Below are 14,010 nucleotides of genomic sequence, written 5' to 3'. Positions count from 1 at the left end.
TTGACCTTGGGTTTGGTAATGGGTTTATATATGTGACACCAGAAGCACAAACCACAAAAGAAAAAATAGATAAATTGGATTTAAATTTTTAAAAGTTTTCTTGTGTCAAGACACTTATGAGAATGAAAAGACATGCTACAAATTGAGAATGTTTGAAAATTACATATTTTATATTTTATAATTCAGATAAAAATGCATGAAAGACACTTCACCAAGAGGATATAATGAAAACTAATAAGCACATGAAAAGATGTTTGACATCATTAGCCACTTAGGGAAATAAAACCATGATGAGTTACTACTATATATCTATTAGAATGACTAAAATTAAAAAAATACTGACACTCCTAAGTGTTAGGAAGAGAGCAACTAGAATTTCATACATTGTTGCAGGAATGCACAGTGGTGTGAAGCATCTTTTATTTCCTTTGAGTTTTCTTTATTCATTCAGCAACTATGATTGAGTGCTCACTGTAGATATTCAATCATATTTGTTGAATGAATGAACTCAGGGGGAGAGATAAATGATTCCCTTCTACCTTGCTTTTCCATAACTGTAATGATAAATCATGGTGTAACTGCCTCAGGCTGGCCTTTTGAGTAGGAGTGAGAAGGATAGTATGGGGGCCTGAACTTGGATCTTCCTAAGTTGTTTTCCATGAGTTTAGCACTTCTAAGGGAGGAACTTTCTAGAGAGATGAGGTTAGGACCCTTTCTATGGCTCTGGTTTATGTTCAGAGCATGTTTGATAAGACTATATAAGAAAGTATCATCCCCTTGAAATGCCAGGCTTGTGCAACTGCAAGTGTACTTTTGTTTTCAATTCTTTCTCCATCAGTAACTGATATCAAGCCACTAGGATACTTAGGTCTGAGGCGGATCTGAATGGAAAGACCATTTACGTATCTACAGCTTCTTCAAAAAGCTTGTATTGGAAACATAGAGATGCTTTCAGATGGAAAATAGTTTGCCTGCTTTGACTGATTTCCCTGACATGCCACCCTCACACAGTTCCATGGCCTGTCCAAAAATCTTCTGTTTGGGGCACTAGCTGCCCTGATGTCTCAGAGAATACGTTTTTCAGGTCCTTTTTCACTCTTCATTTTTTCCTGAAAGGAAATATTCAAATAACTTAGGTGATGATATAGATGTGGAGCTCCCAACACTTCCATCTTTCTTCCTGATAATGCATTTGGACCAAATCCTAATAATCTATTCTTTAAAAATCAAGTAGAATCATGACTAAAAAACAACTGCAGATTCCTATAAATTCCCATCTCCTATTTCTTTCTCTTGAATTTCCTTCCTATGAATTTCAAGTTCACAAAATGTTGAGCTGATCAGAAGAAAAATGTATCTTTTAGCTGTCAAACATTAGTTTCAAGGGATTCTTTGGATTTTCTCTATATTGGTTTTAGAAGACTTCAGTATTTCCAGTTAGATGTGTAGAAAAAGTAATTAAAATTAGTTTCTAATTGAAATATTAGAAAATAATTTCTATCTGAAAAATTCCACAGAGATTGTTATTCAAAAAGCCTTTAAAATCAATATGTTTCTGGTAAAGACTCATCATTTCTTGTCATTTACACAAAACTTTGGGATTTTCTTCCTTTCGTCTTGACAACCTGTAACTTTATCATGTTAATTATGAAACACTGTCTTAATAAAAAGTTTCTCTTAATTAGAGGGAGATAAATAGTTTCCTGAGTATAATTTTTTTCTCAATGAGAGAAAAGATATGAGAAATAAAATGTGTTAAATTAGGTAGAAAATAATTTTCATAATTTTCTTTATAACTTATGAATAAATATAATTTTATTTTTGTCTGTGTATGAGCATATTGAAAAGCAGAGATATTACTTTGCCAACAAAGGTCCATCTAGTCAAGGCTATGGTTTTTCCAGTGGTCATGTATGGATGTGAGAGTTGGATTGTGAAGAAAGCTGAGCACTGAAGAATTGATGCTTTTGAACTGTGGTGTTGGAGAAGACTCTTGAGAGTCCTTTGGGCAGCAAGAAGATCCAACCAGTCCATCCTAAATGAGATCAGTCCTGGGTGTTCATTGGAAGGACTGACATTGAAGCTGAAACTCCAATACTGTGGCCACCTCATGCGAAGAGTTGACTCACTGGAAAAGACTCTGATGCTGGGAGGATTGGGGGCAGGAGGAGAAGGGGATGACAGAGGATGAGATGGCTGGATGATATCACCGACTCGATGGACATGAGTTTGAGTAGACTCCGGGAGTTGGTGATGGACAGGGAGGCCTGGCGTGCTGCGATTCATGGGGTCACAAAGAGTCAGATGTGACTTAGCAACTGAACTGAACTGATACCAAACACAGTGATGTCATTGAGTGTTTTTGGGTGTAGCCCGTGATGAAGCAAAGTAATTTGTATGTTCGTGTGCAAGTTATATCCAGATAAAATATTAATCTCTAATCTTTGTTCCCATGATTGCTGAAGTTAAGAGTTTAGATTAGAAAAAAATATTGGTTGGGAAAGGAGGTCTTTTAAAATGTAGAGAAAGATCAAACATTTTAATTATAATCTTCATATTATAAATATTATTAATAAAACTTCAGTCAATCAACAATGGCATATTTTATTGTAACATTGAAGTAAAAAAGAAACATGGGGAAGTTGTAGCATTTCCCACTGTTAGTTTACAAATAACAATATTTAAGCACAAACTATTAAACCAACATAATTAAGGCTCTTGTACTTCAAGAGTCAGTTAGCAATAATATTGAAAGTATCTAAATTACTAAATGGTAGAGGAACATACTCCTGTGTAGTCTAGCTGCACTAAAATAGAAATGTCTAAATTAAAGTTAGTGCAGTGCTTTCTAAAGAACAAACCAGCCTTCTGCAATTGGTTTGAATAAGATGTCTGAAGTGTGAATGTATAAAGTTGACTGTCATATGTGATGGCCCCTCTGGAGGGTTCTCCTCTGCTAGGCTCATGCTTCTCTCCTAAGTATAGCTTCTTGAAGGCTTGTGTGAGAGCTGTTGAGTGGAAGAGTAAATTTCCTAATATTTCTCCTGCTTCAGGGAGTGAGTTTTAAAAAAAAGGCGGGAAGCGGTGCTTCAAAACACATTCTTTTTTGCCCCAATTTCTTTTTTTTTTTTTGAAGATTCAAAGGTGGACGGGTGAAAGTTGGATCCATCCAGTCTAGTAGTTCTTGAGCAGTTGCAAATTTCCTTCTGTAGAAAAAAATGGCGGTCTTATAGTTGGTTCAGATGTACACCTCAAGATAATTGAAACTTTCACCAGGGGTTTTAGACTTTCTATAAGAAAAAACAACAATAATTGGAAATTGTTCATTGTGAATACATTAGATTTGTACAGACAAAACATTCATGAAGTGCAATTATAGCCAGTGTTGCTATATTAGTATGAATGTTAATAGCATGTTTGTTTTTGAAATGGGTTATGCATTCTGATAAATGTCTGCTTTAATCTAGTCATCTGTGTATCACTTGTCTAAGTACTCTCATTTAAGATGCCATATCCCTTCTTGTAGCAATAAAGGGGTAAAGCAACATTAATATTAAATAATTAGAAAAACAAAAGGGGAATGATTAAACATATTTACATAATTGAAATAACACTGTGTCGCAGTGGGAAATCGGGACAATGTTGTCTCCTTTCAAAGTAATTCATAATTCAGATTTTTAATTATGGCATATTCATTCATTTAAAGATGATTCTGGATGAGAGGGCCACTAATGAAATACAATCATTAGCATCTAAACAAAGTAATTTACAAAGTCTCCTTTAGGGGAAAAGATTTCTAGAACATCATCAATCACACAAGATATGCAAAAACAAGCAATTAAACCACACACAAGAACTACAACAGCCTTATATATCAGTAATGTACACATGAAAACATAACTGATTACAATGATTAGACTAGGGTAGTGTGGTTAATTTGTATTTTATGTAGTGATTCCATGGAAGAATGCACCCGGACAGACACATTACACATGAGAGGAACTTCATTTCATTAGTACTCACTTAAAACACATGACCCAAAGCCCCCCAAAACAATGAATTTTGAGTCATTGCCTGGCCATCCATGTAAGGTCAAACTACTGCATACTTTAATAAAATATCTCCCTTTCTCCTGCATCTCTTTTTGCCTGCTATTTGCTTTTATAAACTGACAAAATGTGGGCTTAGGAGAGTACTTTGTGAGAGGCAGGTGCTGCCTGGGTTTCTCATTATTTGTTCAAATCCTGATTTAGGCTTCCAGGGACAAAGTGCTCCCAGCCCTCACAAAGTCGGTGATTTACTGGCTCTTCCACCATATACACAATTACAGATCATTAAGCATGCAGCAGGACTAAATGGATATAATGATTCTCTAATTTTTAACGCCTGTATATGGTATTTTGGTAAATGGACCACAAAGGCTGGTTTCAAACCCTGCTTCTAGAGGCCACGTTATAATCTTGTTGAAAACCTGTACGACTTAAGTTCTGCCGGTGGATTTTTCTTTGTGAAGGTGGAAAGAAGGCATGGATGTAAAAGGAGTAGGAATTAGGAGAGTGGTGTTGTGTCAAGGAGGGGGAAATCCACGGGGGAGGCTGGTGCCCCTGCTGTACGCTGAGCCGCCTTCGATAACCACCAGCTTCAGAAGCCAAAATATGCTCTATTGGGTACTCGAAGGATAAAAATACTGGTTAATTTTCAACAGTGCTCCTTCATTTGACTTTACAATTTACAACAGCGAACATTAATGCAGGAATGGCTTGGTTGAGGAGGAGTTTAAAATTAGAGCCCCTCTTCTCATTAGCCCCGACTGCCTGACCCAGGGTGACTGAGAAGCAATTTGTCGCCAGATTCTCATTTTGCTTCTGTTATGGCTCCTTGTAAATGAAGCGCGGCAATTTATTGTAGCACCTCTAGGAGTCAAGAACATAATGTGTAAAACACATACAAAAAAATCTTTCTCCACGTTCATTAACACCCAGCACATAGAGGCTGTTCACTTTTCTCTCTAATGAAGGAGGGAGATCTTAAATCTAAAGCTTTCCATCATGTGAAGAAGTCCTCTTCAGGCCATTAGATGGAGGCTGAGTTGGATTGAAGAAAGGTCATTGACAAAAACAGAGAGTGGCAATACAAGGAAAAATAGAAAATGGATAAAAGAAGAGACTTTAGAAACCTCAAAGAATGGAAAATACATTTTTGGCATCAATGCTCAACCCCCTTGTCTCAGTGTATTTTTTGTTGTCAGTGAAGAAAAGAATATCTGGCTTTTTATTTAGCTGGAAATTGCTCTAGTGTTTGGCCAATTCTTATTTCTTCACCCTTGATCTGACCTTGCAAGAGGCATTTACTTAGGTTCATTTGAAGAGCATATTGTCTAAGATCTTTAAAACTTGTTTGCTTACGGCCTCACCCCTCCCCTGCAGCCTTTACAAGAAGTTGCTGCGTCCACGGTTTTAATACATTCTGATTGTAACAGGCGGCTTCTGCCCTGGAGCTAGCTTCAGGCTTTTATCTTATTTCTGTGGTTAGTTCTGATTAATGGTTTTGTCGTGTGGGGTCTCACAAATGGCACCTCCCAATGAACCTAATAACAAATTACTATATGGAATAATTTTCTAGAGGGTCCAGGATTGCCTGTTTGGATTAAATACTTATTGTTGCTGGACAGTACACATGTATGCTCTTATCAGTTTTATGATATAATAATAGGCACTCAGTGCTGTTGTTTAGTTGCTAAGTCATGTCAGACTCTTTGGGACCCCGTGGATTCTGGCCTGCCAGGCTCCTCTGTCCATGGAATTTTCCAGGCAAGAATAATGGAATGGGTTGCCATTTCCTACTCCAAGGGATCTTCCCGATCCAGGGATCGAACCTGCATCTCTTGAGTCTCCTGAAATGGCAGACAGATTCTTTAACACTGTGCCACCTTAGGATACCAAGTCAATTAAAGTAGAAATAGGACATTCTATTTCGTCTAGTCAAGGCTATGGTTTTTCCTCTGGTCATGTATGGATGTGAGAGTTGGACTGTGAAGAAGGCTGAACGCCGAAGAATTGAAGATTTTGAACTGTGGTGTTGGAGAAGACTCTTGAGAGTCCCTTGGACTGCAAGGAGATCCAACCAGTCCATTCTGAAGGAGATCAGCCCTGGGATTTCTTGGGAAGGAATGATGCTAAAGCTGAAACTCCAGTACTTTGGCCACCTCACGTGAGGAGTAGACTCATTGGAAAAGACTCTGATGCTGGGAGGGATTGGGGGCAGGAGGAGAAGGGGACGACAGAGGATGAGATGGTTGGATGGCATCACTGACTCAATGCACGTGAGTCTGAGTGAACTCTGGGAGTTGGTGATGGACAGGGAGGCCTGGCATGCTGTGATTCATGGCGTCACAAAGAGTTGGACACGACTGAGTGACTGATCTGATCCGATAATATAGAGCACAAATATTATAATCCTCCTTCCTCCCATTGAGGAAACTGAGTCTCAGAGAGGTTAAATACGTGTTCAAACTTAAAGAGTTGGAAAGGGGCAGAGCTGTGATGCCAAACCAGGGCTGCCAGCATTCCCTCAGCCACACATCTGTTATCTAGGGTACCTTTTGTTCTAAACTCCACTAAAAACTTCCTCTTCTTGTTTCAATTAAACTTAGCAACCATCTAGTTTTTGATGTGACAGTTAAACCTTTCTCTTTAAATACTGAAGTTTATAAATCTAAAACACAAACATTTCTATTTTAAGGAATGTATCAAATTGATTGTATGTAGTAAAGCATTACTTTCTCTTTTCTGTCTAACCCAAATAATCAGCATCCATTTCTATGTTGCTTTATTCTATAATTTTTCTTTCTTAGTCCCACTCTTAGTGTATCTGAAATTTGGATTGGTGCTGCTCTAGCCAGTTGAGCTTTGGCTTCTAATACTTTATAGACCTCCTCCTCAAAGAGCATGTGTACTGACTGAGCATGGTTAATATTTGAAGGTCAAAAGTTGGCACACACATAAAAGAAAAATTAAAATGTAAGAACAATTGTCTTATGCAGTTTAGGCTGCTAGAATAAAAATACTATTAACTAGGAGGCTTATCAACAGTATAAATTTATTTCTTACACTTCTGGATGTTGGAAGTCTGAGATCAGGGTGCCAGCATTGGTTAGATTCTGGAGAGGGCCCTCTTCCTGGTTGTAGATGGCTACCTTCTCACTGTGTCCTCACAGGGAAGAAAGACAGCTAGCTAATTCTATTGCTGCTTCTTATAAGGGCACTAATCCCATTTATGAGGGCTCCACCCTTATGACTTAATTATCTCCCAAAAGTCCTACCTTCAAATACCTTCATTTTGGAAATAGTGTTTCAACATAAGAATTTTTGGGAGACACAAACATTCAGTCTGTAACAATTTAACTAAAAATATTTTTGTGCAAGTCTCAATTTCTCTGCTTTGAAGTCCCAGGTTAGCACCTATAGTGCTAACAGAACAGACTGGTGTTGCTGACTGCTGTCTGAAGCTCTTTCCTGAATGGTATCTCAAATCACCTCACCTGGGTAGCTGCTGCCACCCTCAAATTGCAAGAGACATAAACCAAATCAACATAGCAGGGAAAGAACATTAGCTGCTTAGTGGTGCAACTGAATCCCAGTGTCACCTTGTAATTGTCATTGCATGTATCTAGTTCAGCTGGACAGTAACTCCACTTGAAAGGGATGTGTCAGTCCTAGTGTAGGGAGCAGCCTGGTGCTGTCATGCTGTAGGCACACATGTTGTTACTGAAGGAATGATGATTCTTTAAGAGAAACCTGGAGCATCTGCACTCTGCAGTCTTTAGACACATGTGAGCAAATGTGACATTGGTCAGAAACTGGTGGTCATGCAGCTTCTAATTATCTATTCATTTGGCTTAGAGCCATTCAATTCCTTTGAATTAACTGTCATATTCTCCCTATAACTCTTTTCTTAAAATATGATTCCTGAGGGACTGGAGATATGTTTTCTGACATAATGCCTTGTGTATAGTAAGCACAAAATTAAAGTTGTGGATTAGTAATCTAAATATTGATTGATTCCTTGACTGATTCAAAAATGCATATATTTGTACCTACTGTATGCAGCCAGTGTAAGCTTGGTGTTGAGCTAGGTGGTGGGGGTATAAAGATGAAAAATTCGTGTTCTTAAGAAACTTATGAATAATAGGGGATTAACGAATGGACATATAAACAGATGTAAAAGGGAACTTCCTCACTGACAATGTTCTTAACTGAGGAGCTAAGAGCTTTGTTCACATACCTAGTTGTTCAAGATTGTATAGTTGGTATATTCAGATGAATGACTGTATTTCCTTCTTTCTTTCACAGAGCTGCTAGAAGGCAAAAAGTAAATCCAAAGTATACCCCTAAGATTTAGATGATTAAATGAATCATGTTCAGAGATGGAAACCAGTAAATTCAGTATCTCCAGAGTAACACCATTCAGAATAGTTAAATCCTAATCCTACTTCTTTATGATGTCATTTAGATGTTTGAGGATTGTTCTCACATTCCCATAAAGTCTTCTCTATTCAAGTTCTTTCTGCTTTAAATCATATCTCCTGTTTCTGTTAAAAAAAAAATAGTATGGGAACATGAAAAGGCAAATTTATAGTGAAGCTAAATTTCAGTGTACCTCACTCTCATGGAGCCCCAGAAGTGTGTTCATATGGACATATATCTTTGCAAACCTTGCTGAAAGAAGGTATTTTACTAGCATTGTCTGTTTCTTTCCACTTTGGCTTCCCACCCATCACACTTCCCCTCTAGTAGCGTGGCATCATAGTGGTATTGAACAGTTCTCAAAAGTTGATTTGGGATGCAGATTTTTTGGATTCAGTGGGATTTTTTTATGTTGTTTGTGATCACTTCTGTGTATAGTTAAATTAGATGCCATAGTCCTGTGTTGAATTTGAAATGAAATACATAGAATTTCAAAGGACCCTAAAAGCTAAAACAATTGTGAAGAAGAATAACAAAGTTGGACAACTCATAATTTCCAGATTTAAAAACTTACTACAAAGCTACAGTAATGCAAACAGTGTGGTACTGGCATAAGCTACACATGTAGACCAATGGAAAGGAATTGAGCGCCTAGAAATAAACCCTCATGTATGTGGTCAGTTGATTTTCAGCAAGGGCACTGAAGCCACTTAAGGGGGAAAGGACAGTTTCTCCAACAAATGGTTCTGGGAAAACTGGGTGTCCACATGACAAAGAATTGCTAAAGTACTCAGCAGCCAAAAAATAAGGGAAAGAGTATTATAGATGTATGTCAAGCAGTTAATACAAATATTATGTTATTATGGATTTGGGGATAGTTTAATAACTTTTCTAAATTTGATATGATTTCATATTCTAAATTAATATTGACTGTCATACCTAATCTTGTATTTGTAATTTTATATTTTTCTGAAAGAGCTTTCCCCCAGTTGTATAAGCTTCAGGTTGTATAAAACCTGGATTGGCTTCTGGAAGACAGGTTGGGGAAGGGGAGGTCTCCACTAGCCCAAATACCATATCAGATGACAAATGGAGTAAAGCTGCATTCCAGCTACCCTCATCCCTTGGCTGGGTGCCCTCATACAAGGTACATATTGAAAATTCTGCACAGCAGCCCTATTGCCTGCTATATAAGATATTTCCAGTGAAGTTCAACCTTCTCAATATAAAATGAGTATCTTTTCTTTCTAGACATTATGTAGTTTTAGTACAAATTTTTTCACAAGTGTTAATAACTGTAGTTTGGGCACTGACATGATTTAGCACTCTGTATTTTAATTAATGTAGAAAATATATTTTGGGCACATATTCCATTTGAAGCCCTGTGATAACCAAAAAGATGAGTGAGGACAGATTTTGCCCTCAAGTCATAATCTAGCAGGGGAGCAAAGACATATCCACATGTCAGTACAATATAGTGTAAACAGTGAAAGTTTCAGAGAGGCTGTAAGAAAGCATTATGGGTGGAGCGATCATATAATGTGTCGTTCAAACTGGGATGCTTTTGAGAGTGAAAGAAGCTTCTGCTAACAATTAAACTGAGGCAAAGTTCAAACCAAGTACTGCCAAAGTTGGACACTCCTGGGCAAACCAAATCTTATGATCGTCATCACTATGGGAGAGGAAAATCACAGTGGAAAAGGACATCTGGGATAGTTAATTTTGTGCCAGCTTGACTGGATTGGGGGATGCCTACATATCTGGTTAAACATTGTTTTTGCATTTGTCTGTGGAGGTATTTCTGGGTTAGAGTAGTATTTGAATTTGTGGACTTAGTGCAGTATCATTCTCTCTTGCCCTTCAGCTTGGATATATATCATCAGCATCCCTATTTCTTAAGACTTTGGACTTGGACTAAATTACATCACTGCCTTTCCTGAGTCTCCAACTTGCAGAAGACATATCATGACACTTCTCAGACTGTGATTATGTGAGCCACTTCATAATAAATCTCCTTTTATATTCTATTGAGTCTGTTTCTCGGGAGAACCCTAAATAATACAGCATCCACATTAGAAGTGGAAACTGAGGCCCAGGGAACTAGTAACTGAGAAAGTCACATGAATAAAGTAACAGGTCATCAGATTCTGATCATTTGTGTTGAGGATGACTAGACCATGGTGCTCCTGACCCCCCAGAGAAGTGTTCACTGTACATTATCTTATGACAGTGAAAAAACTCAGAAGGATGCTAGTGAGATTACACATCTCTGAGTGTATTCTACAACCTTATTCTACAACCATGTGTCCAACAGTATCTTTCAGCATTGGTTAAAAGCATTTTCCTAGGAGACAAAGTTTTAGGTCAAATGCTTTTTAAAAATTGTAACATTATTCTCTGTCTTTCCTACCTTTATCAAGATGTCTGCAACCTGATTAGTTTCTTAAAAGATTATTATTTTCCTGTGTTCAACCCACATGCCTGCAGGACAGAGGTGTGAATAGCCAGTGAAAGCCCAGAGTTCAGAAATGGTCAACCATCACATAATCCATGGACTATATTAGATACTAAAATTCTGACAGCTTGCTCTTGTGACAAAGATGTTAACAAGGAAAGAAAATGGCACTAATTTAATCTATTCTTACAGTTCATTCTAAAATGAGACTAGCATGACACCAAGTTATAATAATAAATACTATAGTAATTTCACAATTCTTCCTACATGCTGTTCACAGTCCTTTCACATGCAAATTCACCATCCATTGCTTCATGACAGTGATTTTAAGTACATTAAAGAGTTCTGAATTTTCTTATACTTGATCTCCTAATTATGTTGCAGGAACATACACAGAATAGTACTATATCCTGGCATTTGTCTGGTTGATAGCATTTCTCCATGCAGTGAGCTCCCCTCTTCTCCTGACATAGCATCTGGGTTTTGGAACATAGGTTTTACCAGCAGGATTCGATTATTGCTTCTGTACTAATTATTACAGGATTAGTACAGCAGTGATAATTGAATAATCAGATTTGACTATTACTCCTGTAATAATTAGTACAGGAGTAATAATGGAATATTCACTATGAGTAGTGAAAGAGAGAAGTAAAATTTGCCCCAGATTAAGTCATTGTAAAATACCAAGTATATCTTTATTTTGTAATAGAAATTTACAGAAACCTTTGAATGTTTAAAAAGAAACTTTTATAGAAAGTTAAAAAGGAAAACACGGAGAAATTTAGTAGATTATGTCTAAAGAGTTGTTAGGTTTTGAGGACTTGTTTGAAAAGACGTTTTAACTAGGTAGTAAAGCTATGTAGGGTCAGAAGTTTCAGATATCCTACTTCCCTTCAGTGCTTCTGGGGCAGTGCCCTGGGCCGGCATACTGGGTGTATAGCACAGCATTGGTGTTGTGTGAAAGAAAGTAGAAATGTTATCATTCTTTAAGGCCCTTGCAGCCCAGGTCAATGGGTATCTTCTCATATGTGGTAGTGAGTACATGTGGCTAACACACAGGATGCTTAGGTCTACCATGTTGGATGAATATGGGGATTGGGGGTCCTTGAAGAGAAAAAGTATGGAGAAAGCATCTTCTTGGACTTACCTAGCTTGCTGCTGCTGCTGCTGCTGCTAAGTTGTTTCAGTCGTGTCTGACTTTGTGCGACCCCATAGATGGCAGCCCACCAGGCTCCTCTGTCCCTGGGATTCTCCAGGCAAGAATACTGGGGTGGGTTGCCGTTTCCTTCTCCAATGCATGCATACATGCTAAGTCGCTTCAGTCATGTCCGACTCTGTGCAACCCTATGGACAGCAGCCCACCAGGCTCCTCCATCCACAGGATTCTCTAGGCAAGAATACTGGAGTGGGTTGCCATTTCCTTCTCCTTACTTAGCTTATGACCCCTGAAAAGATGGTATCCAAAGGTAGCCCAAAGTAAGTGTATTGGAAAATCTTCCACCTTGATGAGACTATGATGAAGTGTCCAATCTCATTATATGTTTAAAAAATATATACTCGTCATGCTTGGTGGTTCAATGGTGACAGATTGCAGGGCACTGAATTAAAGTGTCCACTTTCTGGGAAATGACTTTGCAGTGTTTCCCGGTGAAGAGATAGTTGTGACTGAAGGAGATCTCCAGGTGACAACCCTTCTTGCCTGTTTCTTCAGCATCTTGCCCACCAGGAGAGTGAAGGCAAGGTCTAACTCTGGTAGTAACTTCTTTGCATGCTTGTGTAATTAATTAAAGGCTGTAGGTATATGACAGCCTCTGAATTCAGCTTAATAGTCTTAATTATGTAGGAAAATAATACGCTGTGTGAATTAGTACACACCAGACATGACATAATTACCAGGGCAGGGTGGACAGTGTTTTGTTGAAGTGCTACTTTGAGTGAGTCATTTCAATTGCTGAAAATATATTTTTTGTATGTGAGAGCTAAGGTACTAAATTGTTCTTTCAGAAACCTGGTTCCAATTGCTTTAAAATGCCAGGTAGGTGGAAAATAATAAATTCTGTGTCTTCGGAGATAAGAACTGCATTTTGTATTATACTGCTGAGCATGACAATCACTGTAATTTTGGAAGGTTGTTATTATTGTATGAACAAACTTTTTTGGTATTATTAGTGTTTATTTTAATTCAGGGACATATTCTGTACTAGACGTTTAATGAAAATGGCCTTGTATTAAAATGTTTTACCTGCTGTTTGCTGAAAGACATAGTAAAATTAGAAATGAGAAAGACATCTTATGTCACCTAGCCCATCCCAGGCAGCGTAGAGAAAAAGATTGTATTATAAAGCAGCTTTGCTAGAGGAGCCAAAAATAGACCTTACTCTTTGCATTTCTCACTGAGTAAATGGGATCGTTTGTGTCAATTCAGAAGGAAAACTGTATTCTTAAAAATGTTTAGAAAGATAGGTACCAATTTATCGACAAATTTATTGACTGGGGTCCCACATTTGAAAGTTTTAAGGTCAGAAAAAAAAATTTAATTTCTCAAACTGATTGTGCTGAATTAAACAATCATTTAGAGTTTCCCTGCTCGCTTATTCAATTATCTGTGCAAGTACTTCTGCAGTGGAAACACTGTGAAGAATGTTTTTCTTTCACTCTAAAATGTAATAAAATGGTGGATGGGTTTGAATATTATTACTTCTTTTTTCCTGTCTGAGTTTTCCAAAGGTACATAGGAGTAAGAAAAAGCAAAAATGTACGTAAAAGCAGAAAGAAGCAGATGAAACCAAGAGGCTTAGATAATTGACACCAGATATGAGCCCTCAGCCTTCAAGTGTTGAAGCGACACTGTGGTGATAAAGTTGAATTACCCCTTTGCAAAGTTGTGAAGTGGTCCTGGTTGTCCCTTTTTTTGGTTTTGGACACATTTCTATCCTTTCCTCCACTCTTTCGCTCCCCTGTTAATGCCCACCACTCCCACTTTCCTTCCCCCAGGACCCAAGAACCTCTACCAAAATTGGGAAAACTACTGTCTGCATGGTCCCAGCAGGTGGCTGTCCCATGCCAGGTCCAGGGTGTGTTGGGGGACCC

At 38.0% G+C, this 14,010-nt stretch overlaps 2 long non-coding RNA genes across 4 annotated transcripts in view; one reads left to right on the top strand and one right to left on the bottom strand.

Annotated features, from left to right (window-relative positions):
* Positions 1-14,010, top strand: part of LOC147349240 (uncharacterized) — a 352,149-nt gene that overhangs the window by 158,977 nt on the left and 179,162 nt on the right. The gene's annotated exons all lie outside the window — the stretch shown is intronic.
* LOC147349242 (uncharacterized) lies at positions 2,585-7,299 on the bottom strand. The gene is made up of 2 exons (XR_015149732.1): positions 7,110-7,299; positions 2,585-3,290 (listed from the first exon to the last, which is right to left on the bottom strand). It is a non-coding gene; the product is annotated as an uncharacterized LOC147349242 (long non-coding RNA).

The sequence above is a fragment of the Bos grunniens genome, chromosome 21, assembly GCF_055505025.1.
Source record: "Bos grunniens cultivar Pamir isolate PY7600 chromosome 21, Bosgru_T2T1.0, whole genome shotgun sequence".
Lineage (NCBI taxonomy): Eukaryota > Metazoa > Chordata > Mammalia > Artiodactyla > Bovidae > Bos > Bos grunniens.
The sequence above is the reverse complement of the archived record's forward strand: the minus strand, read 5'-3'. Positions and strand labels throughout refer to the sequence as shown.